General features: G+C 46.6%; 1 protein-coding gene across 2 annotated transcripts in view; it reads right to left on the reverse strand.

Moving 5' to 3' along the window:
- The window catches only part of LOC142575876 (beta-1,4-N-acetylgalactosaminyltransferase bre-4-like), an 84,795-nt gene extending 67,204 nt beyond the window's left edge, over positions 1 to 17,591 (reverse strand). Inside the window, exon 1 of one of the 2 annotated variants that reach the window (XM_075685625.1) lies at positions 17,446 to 17,591. The gene's annotated coding sequence lies outside the window, so the exon portion shown is untranslated. Of the gene's footprint in view, positions 1 to 1,294; positions 1,395 to 17,445 lie in introns of those variants that run through there. The other variant, XM_075685626.1, reaches the window with a different exon arrangement.
- Between the last annotated feature and the right edge of the window lie 1,121 nt (positions 17,592 to 18,712).

Here is an 18,712-nt window from a genome sequence, read left to right on the forward strand (position 1 = left end):
ATCCGATGAGCTGACGCGGATAATGCGGCGAGAACTTGAAAATCCTGGCTCCCTCCTGCAGGTGTTTTTCCCGCGAAAATGATCCGAACAACTTGCCTACAGCCCCATTTGTGCAGCTAATAAACTTGCTAATCTTGGATTTCATCGCTTCGAGCGTGTGAATATATGTGCTGACAAGATTGTCCAGTAAATATGTAGCGCCTAGTACGTATAGTTCCGCGGAGCACGGGATAATTTTTTTTATTATTTCTTTTTCATTGGAGAGCTGAACCACATATTCGGTTGCACGTACCCAGTGACACACGTTGGTCCGATGGTCAATTCTGAACCCTGTTCCCTGAGCACAGCATCCCAATGCAGCACTCCGTGCTGACCATTGATCCACTGATCCAATTTGGCGGGAAAATGACTAGGTAGATGGGCAGATAGCCCCTGAAAGGTCGTGAAGTTCCAACAAATAGCTAATTGAGTACAATATTACTACCACTAGCTGTATGAGCTAGGTTTGGTGCTGATGACTTCCCACTGGTAATGCTTTGTTTTTCTGGAAACAGTCGTAATAGGTGGTTTTTGAAGTGGTAATTTTACGCACAATTATGTAGCTCTTCTAGCACTGTGTAAGCTATCTCGCTGCGCAGTACCCCGGTTTACTACGGCTAGAAGATGTGTTACGTATACAGAATGTACAGCGAGCTTCCAGAAGAGGTTTTCATTGTAAATTCTATGTGCAGCCTAAAAGATGCTGGGCAGATTTTGTGAATCCGGATAATATTGTTTTTCATATTCGTCTATTTCAGGCAGTCCCTAACAGTGCAAGGTTCTTTAAACGGCGTTTCTACTTATTACTACGAATTTCTTTTGACCAGAAGTGCTTTTTCCTGTCGCGGTTGCTGCTAGGCCTAGTCACGCAAGACACCTTGTTGGCGTTGGCAGGCCCGTATGGTTATGCATTAACCATAAATATGGCAATAAACATCCTTGTCTTTATGAATAATATTACCTCATGAAAACACATAACATTACCCACAAAGGAAAGTGTTACAGCTACATTGTACACAAGAACCACAAAAAATGAAACAATAAAAGAAACCTCCAGTTGAACTAACTGTGGGATGCGAATAGAGTAAGCAGCAACGCACCGATTAGCTCATACTATAAAGCACGACGTGCATGTCTTTCACCTTATCGAGTTTTGAGCAAACGGCGTACGCATGCGTCTCTCAATATGGCTTGTAAAATATCTAGCGTTCAATTTTACTAGACCACTCAGCGTTATGGTTTCAAGAAGGCTTACCGGAATTTATAGAAGCCTCGGGCCGTCGAATGTAGCGTTTCACTCACGGCACAAAGGAAGCAATCGCCTGCCACGTCCTGTTTGTTCTGTGGCACTTGTGCGTAAAAGGAATACTTATAATGAGAGTCGCAGTGTGACCTTTAACGCAGCTTTTCATGTGCAGAAAAAATACACGCTGAACTGCCAAGCACTACGTTTGCGCAGCATATTTCTTTTTTTTTTTTTCGAGTCTCATCCGCATCCCACAGTTAGTTCAACTGGAGGTTTCTTTTATTGTTTCATTTTTTGTGGTTCTTGTGGACAATGTAGCTGTAACACTTTCTGTTGTGGGTAATGTTCCTTGGCTCTTTTGTCCCTGTTCGTGGTGGATGACTGGGCGTCGGTGTTGATCGGATATTCACCGCCGATGCGAAGGCGCCGATACAAAAGGCGAACGCTGTCGTGCAACAGAGTGCCGAACCGCTTTTGTCGGTGGACACCAACTGATATAGTTAGCACTACTATGGCGTCGTGCGAGAGCTTTGGGGCGTCTGATTGCTCATATGCTGGAGCGGAGCACTCGGAAGGGACAGCCCACCCCTTCTCCCGCCTCCCTCCTCCCCTGTGGTGGCTGTGAGAGAACCACGGTGATCCATTACCACTCCATTAGTTAGTCTCACCCCACGCTAAGGGCAGGATATTAGGTATGTTTCGTCATTGCTATTAAAATCAGCTCTGTTTTGATGCTGTTAGGCCTACACAGACGATCACGAGGTATAAGAGGGGTTTGACCTTAATCGTTCAGGTGGCGCCACTGCCTTAGCGCTGATGATGCGTTGACGATGCGCAATGCTTTAAAAGCCGAATCGTTCACTCCTGCATTATTTTGTCCTTCGCTCTTGTACGCTACGCGATGGCGGTGACGGAAACGCCGACTAGACCCCCAGCAGACGACGCGGACTGGGTGAGCATATTAAGCCATTCGCGTCCAGCGTACCATTAAAAGTGCAGTACCATTTTCATTTGTAAATAATTAAAGAAGTAACATAATGTGCTACTAAGTAGGCGCTTTTGCTAAGAGTGATCCGGCCAAGACGACCGCATTGTAGTTTTTTGTCAGCTGCATGATGTATTTGATCTATTCATCGCCAAACGTGGAGAAGCTCTGAACATAGCAGGTGCTGCTGCTGTAAATGCAGCCTCTTTACCTTTTGTCTATCATAGCATATGCTTCTCGAAGCTCGATTTGGTGCGTGGATTTTAGAAAAGAATGGCAGAAGCCAGAAACAGAAAACAGAAAAGACGATGTATATTCCTCTGCCAATGGATATGGGTCCTAGCAATTGGAGATACTATGAGTTCGCGGCAGCAGCATTTAAAAGAGCGGTTCCAGTTGCGAAAGACAACTTTGATTGTAAGCGCTGCGATTTTCGATGTCTGAGAAATAGAATCTCTCTTTCCATTACTGAGAAATCTAAGCATTCTTTCAATTTCTGAGAAATGAGGTCCTTCCGCCGGCACAAATAAACGTCGACTCTGTGGTTCCAACACCCTGCGAATTCGCCAAATTAATGGAAGATATTGCTAAAGGTCTAGAATGTCTCATGACGCGTCAAATGCATGCGCCATGCGTCAGACACCAAAGCGAGCGAGGCCGACTGCGCATGTGAGCGCTGGCCTGTTCGGCGACGTTTCTACCTGTTCTTTCTTTTCCTTGATTTCGGCTGGTTTGTTGGGCTCCCCACATATTCTTGCGTTCATTCTGCACTTCGGAACGGCACCACTGCTCTATTGGATGACGCCAAGGTGAGAAATCTTGATTGACACGCTGCGACGCATTTCAAGCAATTACGCTTACGGGCATGGAACGTAGACTTGTGACGCAGTTGGCGAAAAAACAGCTCAGCCGTCCTGGCGCAGTTAATTTGAGTTAATGACTCGTACAGGCAAACGTTGGCGCCGCTTTCTGCGAGCCCTAAATTATTCTAATTTCGGTAGTTATTTTATGGGCGCGCATGCCGCGCCTCGTGTTGTGACGCAGTTGGCGAAAAGCAGCTCGGCCGTGTGATGCAGTTAGTTTCGCGTGTACAGTACCATACTGGAACAAGTTCGTGACGTATTCTCTGATCCCCAAGCATTATTGCAATCGATTTCGTTTTTTTTTTTTTTAGAATACTTTTGAGACACGATCGCCACGCCTGCCGTGGCGCATCGAAAAGCAGCTCTGCCGTGGTGACAATATTTGTTTGGTGTGTACGGATTCTTACTGAGACCAGTTTGTGACGCGTTCTTTGAGCCCGACCATTATTGTGATTAATTTTGTTACTTCTTGGGATACAATGAGGTATGCTCGCCACGCCTGTCATTACGCAGCGAAAGACAGCTCGGCCGTAGCGACAAAGTTCGGCGTGTACTCAATCTTAGTGGGACAAGCTTGTGACGCTTTTTATGGCCCCGCAACAACGTATACATTTAGGTACTCACGCTTGTCGAAAGCGCGACGAGCCAAGAGTAATAACGCGGGAGTGTGTAGCTTGCGCCGGCTGAATGCGCAAGAGGCAACGCCAAGGAGCTCAAACCCCAGGGATTTGTCACTAGAAAGTTCTCTCTTCTGCACTACTGAAAACAGGATTTGCAACCAAGCATTTGTGTTGAGTGCGAGAAGATTAATTTCTACGAGCGTCTAGCATGGTCTGGTTGAGAGCCTGCGTTGTGGCCACCTCTGCGTATACATGGCGTACTTTTGCGTCAGTTGAAGCCAAGTTCTTTCGGAAACGTGCAGTCGCTCTAAAAGTGCAGGAAATAAGACCTGCGGGAATGGGCGAACGCTTGAAAATCGGATGTTTCCGCCATATTTTCTGTATTGCATGATATGGGAGTAGGGTATTTTCGACGCCATCTATGGAAAAGCGACATACTTTTGTTTGCAATGCCGCCAATGCACCACTTTCACACGTTTCGCCATTACACGCATTATTACTATAAGGTGTTAATACCGAAATTACACATGCTTGTAATTTACTTCTTCAGCTGGCGTCGTCCGGTGGAGCTTCATACGGGAACCACTGCTGCTTATCTGGTGCCACAACGTTAGATGAATGCACAAAAAGCCCGGAACGGGCATTTGTATAGAGTAAAATAAACATTTCCTCATTTTGTAAGGCGTCTTGCGTCTTTGTAAAATTGCACATGACACATATTCTATGGAGGCTCGGAAAGATCGTTGGCAATCCTTCTTATACTTAATAATTAGGCGACTCTCAACCGAAACAGCGCGCGGGTGAGCAGTAGAATAAAAAAAATTGGAGGACGCTTAAGCTTCGCCTTCAAGAGTGGAACGCGACAGCGTTCCCGTCGACCCGCCAAGGGGTGTAAGACAATGGGCTACGGCGCAGCGACTACGCGCCCCGCATCGGACGCGGTGAGCGTCGAGCAACGCAGCGTTCGGCGCGACAACGAAATGTGCGCCTGAGCAAGCGAAGCACGCCTTAGAAACAGCTCGTTTCTAAGGCAACACCGCGTTCACTAGAAGCGCTTTTGTACCGCTTTGAAGCATCGAACTCGTGGCTCAGTGACTCTGCCTCTGGACACGGACGCGTTCGGACGCAAGATGTCGAGCTCTGCAAGAGCGGTTTCAGCGGCCGCGTCTGGCTGTGGCAACAGGTCTTCTGTCGCCCCACCGGGCTATCGGTATGTACTACCGACTTTGCCATCAGGCGAAACTATGAAGGAGTGTCTGTTCTTACATTGTGACGTTGCCGGGAGACCATACCGCCTCGAAGACTTCCGTGACCCGCTGCAAGAACTCGGTGTATTGAAAGACGTGACCGGTATTGGGCCCTTCCAAATGACGAATGTGTGGCTCATCAAGCTACGAACTCCAGAGGTGAAGGAAGTGCTGGTTAGAGCGGGTGGCCTGGAGGTAAAAGGGCGCTTTTGCGCCGTCATTGACCCAGTGCAACAAGACATCACACTCAAAGTCCACTGGGTTCCATTCCACGTTACCGGGGAAGCATTGAAGGCCTTCGACCACTATGGCGAAGTGAAAGAAGTAAGAGGATTGGAAGGGGAGGGGCTTCGAGCAAGCTGAGTTTACCACGCGTATTGTGCGGATGACGCTCCGAGAGAACTTAACACCGGACGCTCTGCCCCATTTGTTCAAGATCTTTGGTGGCTCTGTGCTGGTTGTCGTTCCCGGGAGAGCTCCGATTTGCCTACGGTGTCGACGCAAAGGACACATTAGAAGAGACTGCAGAGTGCCAAGGTGTTCTGAGTGCCGGGAATTCGGCCATGAAGCACATGATTGCGTACGTACGTATGCAAGAGCTACTGGCAGCACGGAACCCGACGACGAAGGTCTCGAATTGATGGAAGAGGAGGTAACGGAGAAACTGACAGCGTCCTTGGAAACGCCGGTTCAACAGGTGGCAAGTGTCGCAAAAAAGGTGGCAACGCCATCCGCGTCGACGCAGGACGCCACAGCAGGAAGAAAGCAGAGAGAAAGAAGAAGGAATGAAGAACAGAAGACACCGCCTGCGCCCGCAGAAACGGACCACGGGTGCGACGTGTTTAACGTGGAGATGGACGCGGAGCCAGAGACGCCATATGAGACGCCGGATGAGATGGTCACTGAGGAGCCAGCCGTGCCTTCCAAGAGGCACCGAAGCGATGCTCCAGAAGAGGAGACGCCGGCTGACAGTGTTCAGCGCCTGGAGCCGCAGTGGATGGTGGTCCGGTCGGCCCGGGCCATGAAAGGGAAGTCCGCCCCAGCGCAACGGTCAGCGTCGCTCACCCGAGAAGGGCAGGCGACGCATTGACCAACGCGACTGGTGTCGCGGGTGCCCGTTGAAGGTGTCGTGCCGACAGGGACGCTCAGTTTGTGAGGGTTGCTATTTGCTGGGGGCCTTACTGTTGTTTTGCTCTTGCTCTTTGAAATGGCTATGTCGATAGCTCCATTGCGCGTGGGAACCCTCAACGTTAGAGGTCTTAGGGCGAGACGGCGGCAGCGTCAGCTCCGACGCGTAATCTTGGAAGAAGATTTAGATATATTGGCGATTCAAGAGACTAAAATAGAGAGTGAGAGTCAGACTGATAGTATGGTTGCACAGTTTAGTGACCGCTATACTGTATGCGTTAGTCATGCTGTTGGAACAACGGCCGGTTGCTGTATGTTTATTAAGAAAGGTTTGGGTATTGTTGAGGAAACAGTTATAAGTTGTCAGAGTGGTCGATTCGTGCTGTGCAATTTTGTATATTGCAACATAAAATACCGAATATTATGTGTGTACGCACCAACGAAAGTGAATGACCGGCTAAGTTTCTTTCAAGCAATATCGCACTATCTGAAAACAGACAGATGTTTGATAGTGTTAGGAGATTTCAATTGCGTTTTGAGCTCGGACGATCGTTCGAGTGATGGATACTGGGCTGATAAGAGCGTTGTCTTTCTGAGGGAGGCCATTGGAAGAGCTCTGTTGGAAGACATTGCACATTACGCGAAAAGAGGCAATAATCGGCATTATACTCATTTTCAAGGCAATAGCCATGCAAGGTTAGACAGAGCTTATCTTTCGCAAGAAATCGCCACAATGTGCGATGACTACAAGGTGCTGAACATAGCATTTAGCTACCATTGTTTAGTAGCCTTCACGATAGGGAAAAAGATCACCGCAAAACCTAGAATGAAATGGGAAACATGGAAATTAAACGCGAAACTCTTAAAGGACGACCGATTTCTAGAAAGTGTACGCACAGAAATTGCCAAAGCGTATAATGACTGTCAACAAGGATGGGGTGAGCGATGGGAGCGATTTAAAGAAGTCGTAAAAATGAATGCCATAGAGTGAGCAGTAGAAATACGTTTTGAAGAGCGCCAAGAGGAAAATAACCTTTAAAAAATACTTCAGGAATTTGTGGATGCCGAAAGTGCAACGCCAGGCACCTTTATGGAAGAAATAAGGGAAACAAAGAATAAAATTGAGGCTATCGACACGGAAAAATACCGTGGCGCGCTTATTCGCGCACGAATCGGAAAGATCTTGGCTGATGAAATGCCGACAAAGCGTGCATTGGGAACTGAGAAAAAGTATGTGAGGAGAAACGAAATAGTTGAGATTGAATACAAAGGGAAAATATCTAGAAATGCCGAAGAAATCAATTATGCGTTTACGGAATATTACAGGGAGCTCTTCAAGTGTAGAATACCGAGCAAGGCTGGGTATGATAGCCATTTTCTAACCACTCTACCTAGGTTAGACGCCGAAGAAACAGATAGATTATCAGAAGATATCACAGCAAACGAAATCGAAATGGCCATTGAAGACCTTAACCCTGGAAAATCGCCAGGACCTGATGGCCTAACAGCAGTTTTTTACAAAGCCTTTTGCTCGAAGATAGCCATCTTATTAGAGCGTGTTTTTATGGAGGCGTATCAAAAAGGTCGTTTGCCACCGCTCTTTAAAAGGGCGTATACAGTCTTGATGCCAAAAAGCGATGAAGCAAATGAACTTAACAAAGTAACAGGCTACAGGCCAATTACGCTGACAAACGTAGATTATAAAATTTTAATCAAGGTATTTGCGCGGAGACTACAAGGGGTTATTGGTGCTTTAGTAGGACCGCATCAGACCTGCGGGATAAGAGGGAGCTCTATATTTACTAATATCCATGTGGCTCGCAGCATTCTTGAAACTTGTGATGCAGAATTTAGGAAAGTCGCTATGTTACAAATTGATCTAGAAAAGGCGTTTGACAGAGTATGTCACAATCTCCTGTTTACAATTCTTGGTTATGTCGGTGTTGGATCACGGATAACTGGGGGAGTTAAAATGGCATACAATAATTGTACAACTAACCTCATTGTCAACCATAAGCTAACTGAAAGGATTGAAGTGCGTTCCTCTGTTCGTCAGGGGTGCCCCCTGTCACCTCTTTTGTTCGCAATATATCTAGAGGCTCTCTGTAAAAGAATTATTGATAGTCCGGATGTGCGAGGATTCAGCCTAGAAGGATGTGAGGTACGTTTACTAGCTTACGCTGATGATGTTGTTGTTTTCTGTGACGATAAGGAGAGTGTTCGAGCTACCATGACAATTATGCGTGAGTTTTGTGACATGACGGACAGCAATATAAACCTGAATAAGTGTGTCGGCTTGTGGCACGGCCGGTGGCAAACAACGCCGCGTGTTTTTGAAGGTATGCAGTGGAAGCTCACGCCTGGGATTTATCTTGGTGTACCATTAGGCACACATCGAGACACTAAAGACTTATGGAATGGCAAAGTGCAGGAATTAAAAGCTCAAACTGATAAGTGGGCCGGACGTGACCTCTCTATATTTGCACGTGCGGCTATCTGCAGAATCTTCTTGGTGAGCAAGCTGTGGTATCTCAAGCAAGTCCTGAGCTGTTCCCGATTCAACTTCAAGAAATTCCATAGAGTATTTGCTGTTTTTGTGTGGCAGTCTGAATATGAAAGAACAAGGAGGAACAACTTGTTTCGCAAGTTGGGTCAGGGGGGCTTGTCGTTACCAAATTTATACTTAAAGCAACTGATTTCTAGATTTTTGTTTTTACGGGACACGACAAATCCTTTCTTGCGAACAGTTATTCAAGTCCGATTGAGCAATGTCTTACCTAACTTTGTTGTCTCGATGAGGGAGGGTGGGTGTTACGCAACGAGTAAATTTTTACGTGAGGTGGTCGTAGCATTTAGATTTTTAAACCACCACTTTTCCATAGAATATTTGGCTACAGTCAGTCGTAAGCGGATAAGCTCGGATTTAATAGATATTATGTTCCCAGAACCATTATATCGATTAATGTACCGCGAAGGCCCAGGGAAAGATGTCCTAAAACGTGTGAAACGAATGATTGTACCAGGGTGAGTGAAAACATTCTTTTTTAAACTACATACTAATACTTTGCCTGTAAAAACATGGCTAGAGGAAAGAGGAGACTATTTACCATGGGGGACTGACTGTTTGATTTGCAAGAAACCAGAAACTATAGAACACGTTTTTCTGGACTGTTGGAGTGCGGTCTTCTTTTGGGATATTATGCAAAGAACTATTTAAAAAGAATTGCCGTTAACAGCGCATGGTATCCGTTACCTATCCACAGTGCAAGACAGTATACCTTATGACATGTTCTTTCTTCTCGGCCTTCACAGTATCTGGAGAAACCGCATGGCTGTAAGGAATTGTGATATAAATGTGAGAACAGTAAACTCGTATTTTGCTGAAAATATCAGTAAACTACGGGAAGTGTTTCAGAAGTTAGCGTATGACGATGATCTGTTGTCATTGATGGATGCCCTTGCCAAAATGAAAGTTTTGTAATCTCAACCGCAAGCTTCAAGCGCAGCGGTAGGAAAGTGAATATTGTCAGATGGTGGGAGCAATGTGTATTGATGTATTTGTTGATTATCTGGAAATAAAGAAAAAAAAGAACTCGTGGCTCAGTGGTAACGTCTCCGTCTCACACTCCGGAGACCCTGGTTCGATTCCCACCCAGCCCATCTTGCAAGTTGTTTTTTATTCATGAAGTGCCTGCTGGGATTTATCGCTCACGGCCAACGCCGCCGACACCGACGCCGACGACACCGACTTTTCTGCGACACGAGCTCCTTAACGCTGTCGCGTTAAAATATGCCGTGCCGATCAGCGCAGCTGTCGTAATGCGTTCCAGCTAGCGTTCAAAACGCACGCACCCAACACCGAAATCTGAAGTGTGGCTCAGGTATTAATGTCGGCGGCTAGGTGCCCTGCAGCCAATACGGTCACTGGGCTCTATGGGAGTGTACACTATTGTGGAACACTTTCCCTAAGATATTGCCGTTTCGGGGCTTCTACGAGGGCTGCATTTCGCTATAAGAAAAGAAAATACTTGCCTCATACGCGGCGTTTAGCAGAGTGAAAGATGTGAGGTATGGGAACGCAGATGCATGCGCCAGATGGATAGTATTCGCATTTCTGATTGCACGCCACATTACTGTAGTGTTGAGCAACGACGGACGCTGCGAACCCAGGAAGCTACAGGCGTCGGTAGCAGGCAACAAAACGCGGACTATTTCACTTTGGTATATATGCCTCCCTCATTCTCCGAGGCTCCGGTAGCTACCACAGAGCTGCAAGATAGATAGTGATGTAAAGGAAGAAATAAAGCATGATTCTGCAACCCCTGAGCGAGCACAGCCGAGCGTCGTGGCCGCAAAGAGCGTCTCATGTAGATTATTTCAGTGCAGTGGGCCTTTTTATGCCAGCTGCCGCGGTACACTCTCAAACTTCATCGTATGTCTTGCCTACGACTACGCCTTTTCCTCAGACAAAAATCCGACCAGATCATTGACAAATTCGCACTAGTTTTGAATCTTGTACAAAACATTAAACATCACCACAGTAGCCACTTAGAACATCACGTGCAAGCAATACACCAGCCACGCATTCGAATGAAGTAGAAAAGAGAGGAAGCGCGAGAGTGAGGGCGACGGAGCAAAGAACAACAAGTGTCGCTATGTTGCATACTTTTTTTGTCTAGGGACCTTAGGATGCGCGGAGGCAAGCACCATCTCGTGGTGCTCCAAGGGACCGAACACCGACGGCGTGGCGCTCTGGTAGAAGCGCCGCGCGGGCCGTCCTGTGGTTGCTAGAAAATTTTCGCTCACGGTCAACGCACGGTCAACGCCGGATTTTGTTCGCAACGGGGCCGTTAAAGCTATCGCTTTAACAATGCCCTACAGGTGCCAGGTTAGCGTTGTAGATTTCACTGCTGGCACGAGCATTCGATCACGCACATGAGCGTTCCTGAGCACTTACGTGCATCGGCACCGTAGTGCATGCTGTGGCGTGAGCGGGTAGCAAACATAAGATAAAATATACATCTGCAGAACTATTTCGTCGAACTGTTGCCTTTGCTTCGAGATGTCGATAAGTTCGACTTTGCCCTGCCATCTGCTGGACGCCCGGTTAGCTCATATGTCAAGGCAACTGCGCCGCAAAGGTGGTGGTCCCGGGTTCGGGTCCCGAACCAAGACTAATGTTTCTTCAATTGTGAGGTTTTTCTTTTGAGAACCCATCTGATTTTTCTCTGTAGCAATTGCTACGATTGGGTGGATTACTCATTGTCGCCTCATTAATTATTGCTTTTCATTTTATGCATTCGTTTCATACACCCATAACCTGGCGTCATCTCCTCCCCACAAGTAGCTCTGTCACGTGTGCAATGACACCCACACACAATATTGTAAAAAATCTTTTCTTAAAGAAACATAAATTTTCTGGCAGCTGCCTTGCCAGAAAGGTTCTTTAAGGCTCTCTTCTCCATTATTTCTTTTTCTGGTATTTAAGAAGTTCTTTCTGTTTAACATTAACAGAAATGTTGTGTTTAAAGACACTTATCTGGTTTATGTTACAGGGAAAGTTCTCTTTTCTGTTAAAATGTTTCCGTTATTTTAATAATATCTTCAGTTGTATTTCACAGAAAATGTATGAGTTAAACAATTATTCATTTTAAGGCACAGAAAAACTTGTCTTCTGTTTATATTTTTCTGTTGCTTAACTTTCTTTTCTGTTCCACTGAACAGAAGTATGACGTGCAATTTTCTATTGTGATGAATAACGGGCGAACCAGGAAATATCACTGAAGCCAACGCTTTGAAAGGGCGTCTCCTATACGTGCTCATCGATGACACGGTGCTCCGTCGCGGACACACGGTATGGACGTTGGCGTGGAGGCGCGTGGCTGCCGGTGTCGATGGGATAAACGACTGTGGAGGTACGTCCTAAATATTGTTTTTGGAGGTCGAAAAAAGTTCGAAATCGGTTAAGGAGGTCGACGATCTGCATGCGCTGACTCGGAGTGAGGTTAGGATCAATAAATGGAGCAAACGTTCGGTCACATGCAGGCGCAGGCGCAGAGACAGGGAGAGCCATGGCGTCAACGTGCAGAGGAGTCGAGTCATCAGGCACATCGTACACAGAGCTCGTGTCGAATTCATCAGCAAAACCGAGGCATTCGCCCCGATGTAAGCTTGATGGACATGAAAACGGATTCGAAACGTAAAGTGCGCTGAAGCCCTGGCAAAAGGGAAGGAGGGCAAAGGGAAGCAAGAAGGAGTGACGGCGTGCAGCAAATTGAGATGGCGTGAAAAGAACTGTGGAATCGCAGAAAGCAGCACAGGAAACGGGTACAAGGGCGGAAGAGAATGGAGGGATATCAGCGTCGGTGGCGACGAACACCCGAGCAGAAGGTGGAGGCAAATCTTCAGAAGGACTGCCACAAAATGGAGTCAGCGCAAGTTCTGCACGGGCGCAATTAATAACAGCGTGATGAGATGAGAGAAATACCTATCCTAGAATGATGGCATGAGAGCAGCGGGGAAGAACAACAAACTCAATGTGGTGTAAACTGTCTTGTATGGCGACACGGACGGTACATGTTCCTAAGGGCTCAATTGGCTCAGCGCTGGCTGTACGTAGCGAAATGACAGAAAACGGCGTCGCGACTTTTCGGAGCGTACGGCGAAGCTGGTCGGCAATCACGGACACTGCGGCACCCGTGTCGACAAGTGCGTGAACGGCGACATCTTCGGCAAAAACTTCAATGATGTTCGTAGCGAATAAACGAGGGCTTGAGCAGTTCGAAGAGATCGCAGTTCTTGCCTCCGGAACTGCGCCTTTAGTTTTTCTCCACAGCTGGAGGGCGGCGGACCATGGGGGAGAGGGAACCTCGACGGGGAGATGGAGACCGTCGAGTGTTGAAGCTTCGGGGAACAAGAGATGAAGGAGCGAAGTGCGGAACTGGTGGCGAATAGCGGGAATGGGAGTCAGGAGCATTCCCTTGACATCTCGCAGTATCGGGAGGATACCAACCCCGCCGGCGGCAGAACCGTGCCACGTGGCCAGCAAAGCCACACGCGAAGCAGATCGGCCGGTTGTCTTGGGTACGCCACGGATTATCAACAGGGGGCCTAGGTAGCGGTGCACTGTCTTGAGCTGGGCGTAGGGGCTGCGGAGGCGCGCAGAAGCCGCTTCTGGGCAAGTAGTTCGCAGCTGGAGAAGGCAAGGCCTAGAAGCCGCTTGTGGGGGTGTAGTGCGCAACTTCAGGTGGTGGTCTTGGCCTGGCTTGGGTTCGTGTATGACGCGTCGGAGTTCCGGGGACAAAGAGGACTGAGACGACTGGGTAGCAGGCAGCAGTGACAGTTGGCGCGCCACTTCTTCGCGAACGAATTGTTTGGTTTGGTCGAGGAACGGAGAGTGGACGGGAGCGGCACTGGAAGTGTCAGTTAAAGCCGAAATCGTGTCGTCAGGCGTGGCAGCTCGGCGCGTAGTAAGGCGTTGTTTGCGGAGCTCATCGTAGCTCTCGTAGCTCATCGTAGAGTCGGGCATGGCGGGATTAATGCGCTGGCAAAGGTCAACTACATCCTCAATGTAGCTTGTGAAGTTTTCACCCTTTTGCTGAGGGCGAGTACGCAAGCATTGTTCTGCGCGAAGCTTGCGCACAGCAGGGCGACCGGAGACTTCTTTGAAAGAATGGGTAAATGATGTCCAGGTGGAAAGGTTGGATTCGTGATTCCGGAACCAGAGATTAGCGACTCCAGAAAGATAGAAGATGACATTAGTCAGTTTAGCTTTGTCATCCCATTTGTTATGCGCATTCACGCGTTCGTATGACGAGAGCCAATCCTCCACCTCATGGTCGTCGTTCCCGCTGAAGACCGGAGGATCTAGTTGGCGTAGAGCACCGGAGCAGACGACAGGCGATGCCAGGGGAGGATCGGGCTGCGCGGCGTCCTGAGGCATGGCAGAAAAGGTAGGGAGCGTCTGGCTGCGGAGTTCCAGGTTTGGGAAGGGCCCAGCACATCCACCAAATGTCAAGAGGCGTTATAGTTCGTTTGCTAAAGCGCTCAGATAGCAGAGCACCGCAGCGAGAAAACACAGAGCTTCGGCAGCACAGACCCAAGGCTTCCAACCACACGTTGTCGTCGTCTTTCTCTAAGCAGTGCCTACTGCTCGTTCTTCTTCAGGAATATATATATATATATATATATATATATATATATATATATATATATATATATATATATATATATATATATATATATATATATATAGCTTTCACTGACAAATGCCGGACCCCGGACCAAATGTCGAAAAATAGTGAACGTTTCGTACATTTCTTTTTTATTATTATTGAAATGAATATTAGGAGAGGTTGGCGCCTTTATGGTGGCACCGGCTACTCCTTGTCACTTGGCAAAGGAAACAAGTTTGCGTAAAAGGGGAGAATAGCGACACGAAATATGGCACTCAGTACAACACTGGATGAATAAAATATATACAGTCCACCAGTACATGAGTCGCAAAGCTCTATGCATTAGTTCAGTCCACGTTCGCATATATCAAGTCAGATATATTGAACAGCCAAAACACACAACACATGTAATGCACTGCAAGTACAGAACAGAATTATACATATTGCGTAAAAGTTGCGATCACCACATAAACCAATTATGGACCACAAACAACGTTTGTGCTACTCAGTTAGCGTATTCGGATCATCTGATACCTAATATTTTCCCAAAATGTTGGTGTCCTCTAAAAACTTTTTCAGAGCCAGAAGCGCTCTTTTTTGAAGGTCCGCAGTTGGCCTTGGGCCAAGTATCTTTCTTAGGATGAATGGTCTTCTGTCTAACATCAACAAATTTGCTTGCAGTACCCTTCTTTGTGGATCATATTTCATGCACTCGAGAAGAAGATGAATCACATCTTCGTCTGGATTGCCACAAGAACACTGCGGATTAGAGACACGTTTTATTCTGTACAAGAAGTGTTTTGTAAATGCAGTACCAAGACACAGGCGGTGTACCAATGTTTCAAATTTTTGTGTTGTCTCTTAGATTTTCCGGCATTGATAAGTTTATACATTGGTCTATAAAGTATAACTCCGAGTTTTTTGTTTGCTGATCAAACCAGGTAGTTTTGCTGAGGCGACAGGAAATCTGTCTCAGGAGCAGACGGACTTCACTACGCAATAGAGGAAGATTGGTTGTCTCCGCGTTATTGTGCGCCCGATTCGCAGCTGCGTCCGCTGCAGTATTACCAGGAATATTGCAGTGCCAAAGTATCCACTGGAATGCAATTACGTGGTTCATTGCGCTTGCTTTTGTAAGTTCTTTGAGTGTTTCATATAATATCAAAGTGTTCAAACATTTTTTTTTGTTGCTCTGTAGTAATGTGAGAGCGGCTTGCGAATCGCTAAAGATAACCCATTTTTGCGAATTTCTTAGTTCCTTTTGTGTGCTTCTAAAAGGACTGAATCGTGCAGTGAAACCCCCCACCCGCCCTCACCCTGCTCCCCCCCCCCACACACAGTGGGTTTAGGGGGTGGGGGGGGGGTTGCGAGGTTCGCGGATTGGAAAGGGATCTTTGCAGTACGTGTCACGTGGGATTAATATGCCACCGCTACCCTACGGCACCGACGCCACGCCAATAACGGTAGTTGCACTACTGTAAACCAGCGTATAATTTTCCCCTTTGACTTCTGCAGTAGATATTCGTATTTCGTTTGCTTTACTTAAAGCCTGAAACAGAGGGCTCCTGCCGAGGGCAGCGCCGCGAGCCAGCGCGCAGCCTGGGTGGGAGGGGGGTTAGGTAGATGCCGCTTTAGCTCGCAGACCAATAAACAATGACACCTTCTTATATTTTACGTGTTAATGAGGCATTTATTTATTGTAAAATATTCATTGGAGGTTACGCAGAAGTTCCTGTTCATGAGCGGGCGAAGCATACTAAGGGCGGGCCCGGGCTGCACGTACTGTAAAGATCGCCTCCATTGCGGGTTACCCGATTCTCGTTTCAACAAAAACGACCGAAAATGCGTCAGTGAAAGTTGCGTTTGTCATCGACAGATCCGGTTTTCAATCGAACATTATAAACAATTACTGTCCACTGTGGCCAATATTTACTGAAGCATGTAGCTGAAATGACACAAGAAAATGACTGAGGTTGTCGATATAACTGTGAAGGGAATTTTAAGAACGTAGGTGGTGAGGAGCACTCTAATGTAAGCTAACGTGAAGTAAATCATTTCCTACACATTTCATGTAGGTCTAAAGTCCACGCAGATGAAGGAGCGGCGCAGACCCAATTACACATACCCAGTGAACCAAGTTTGTCCGACGGTTGGTTTTGTACCTTACTTCCTCTGTACTGCCTCCAAATACTGTACCCAGTGCTGTCTACTGACTACACGGTGTCCAAATTTGGTGGGAAAACTACTATGTAGACTTGCAGATAGCCCCTGAAAGGTCGTGAAGTTCCCAAACATAGGTAATCCCATTATTATGTCGAAGTGCAGTGAGTGCAATGCTACTACCGCTAGCAGTATCAGCTGGATTCAGTTCCGATGACTTCACACCGTTAAAGCATTGTTTTCGGTAACAGTCCTAACACGCAATTTCTGGAATGGTAATTTTACAGATAATTATGTAGCTCTTGTATCACTAGATAAGCTACCTCACTCCGTAGTACCCATATTTACCACGGCCAGAAGATGTGTATACGCAAGCATAATGGGAAATGAGCTTCCAGAAAAGGTTTTCATTGTTCATTCATTGTGCAGATTCAACAATATTCGGCAGATCTCGTAAATCCGGATGATATTGCTTTGCTTAGTTGTAGATTTCAGAAATTCCCTAAAATTTCTAAGTTCTCTAACACCTTGTTTCTTGCTGATTACTGCCAATCTTTTTTAACCTGAAGTGTTTTTTTTTCACTCGCGGTTTAATGCTAAGCGTAGTCACGCAAGTCCTGCTAGTTGGCTTTCAAAGGCCCATATTGTTAGTTATGGCCCATAAAGATAGCAATAAAGGATTATGTATTATTATTATTATTAATAATATCACTTATGATAACATATACATCACACCAAAGCGGAAGCGCTACTGCTACATTCAACACAAGAACTACAAAGAAGCAAAGAAAAGAAACCTCAAGTATAACTGACTGTAAAATGCGATTGTAGTAAGGGGCAGCGTACAGATTAGCTCCTGAGGTGTCCACCGCAACGAGGTTTGGGTATACGGTGCACGCATGTGTCCCTGAATATGTTTTCTAAAATGTGTAGCGCTTAATTCGACTTCCACACTCAGCTTTAAGGATTCCAAGAAGACTTACCGGAATTTCATGCAGCCGTAGTGTCGTCGAACGTGGCGTTTCACTCGGGAAACAAAGGAAGCATTCACATTCCACGTCATTAAGCTCGCTGCAGAAACTTCAGCAAACCCGAAGAGCAACGCGCGAACGCAGCTGTGTTTGAAAGTGACACCAAATTCTTTAACAACTGTCATCGACCGCTGCTACAATCTGTCTTCTGTCGCAGATGTGGACAAATTTTTTGTTTAAGGTCTGATAAAGTGGGACCTTTAAAGCATCACTTCATACGCAGAAATATTACGGGCTGAAGTACCAATACTGCTCTTGCGCAGCAGTTTACAGTGATACTGTTATCCGCCAGTTGGACGGATCTTTTCGTATCGGCGGGTTCGGTGCTCACGCAAAAATCTGGGCCGATCCCGGAGACTGCGCATAGAAGCGGGAAGCGCGCAGTGCGCTGCTTCTCTAAGAGGCATCACATGACTTTGTCAGGTGACATCATCACCTCACGAAGACGTCGCCGCGTGATGTCACGTTTGACGTGATGACGCCATCATATTACGTCATCAAACAATACCGTCAGGTGACACCGCGGTTATTCTCGTATATTCGAATTAAAGTCGAAAGCTATCAAGTGCGCAGCTTGTGTGTAAATACATCTTACGAATTTTCTTTTGCAATTTGTTTTGCTCGATTCAATTAGTTTAATAACGCCCCTACGCTTGGCTGAGGGCATAGGATAATGAAGATGTATGCTGCACTTCCGCACAGGTGCTTGAGCGAGTGACGTGCGTGGGTGCACAACGTGTCTGTCCTTGATGCGTGGGTGCTCTGCCCGTTTCATCTGTCGAACAACATGTGCTGCGGCCGTAATCGACATTATGACAAGTACTGTCGAAAAAGCGTACCTCCACCTACCGGCCGCGGCCGCTGAGACAGACCTCAAATGGCAGCTGGAAAAGCGCTCTGTATATGAGTTTCCGTCTAACAAAACTACGTTTACTCGTATATTTAAATCATTCGAATCTATCATATCTGCAGCTTGTCTGTAAGTCGTCCAACACTCGTAGAATAATTGTTAAGAAAAATAGTTGCTGCGAGAGCGCTGCGTTGACTGCACACCGATTTATTTATTTATTTATTTATTTATTTATTTATTTATTTATTTATTTATTTATTTATTTATTTATTTATACATACATACATACTGCAGCCTCAGTGAGGCTATTGCAGAAGTGGGCAGTGAAGAAAAAAAAAGAAAAAGGAAAGCAAGAAAACGAGATACAGG

This window comes from Dermacentor variabilis, chromosome 3 (genome assembly GCF_050947875.1).
Source record: "Dermacentor variabilis isolate Ectoservices chromosome 3, ASM5094787v1, whole genome shotgun sequence".
Classification (NCBI taxonomy): Eukaryota; Metazoa; Arthropoda; class Arachnida; order Ixodida; family Ixodidae; genus Dermacentor; species Dermacentor variabilis.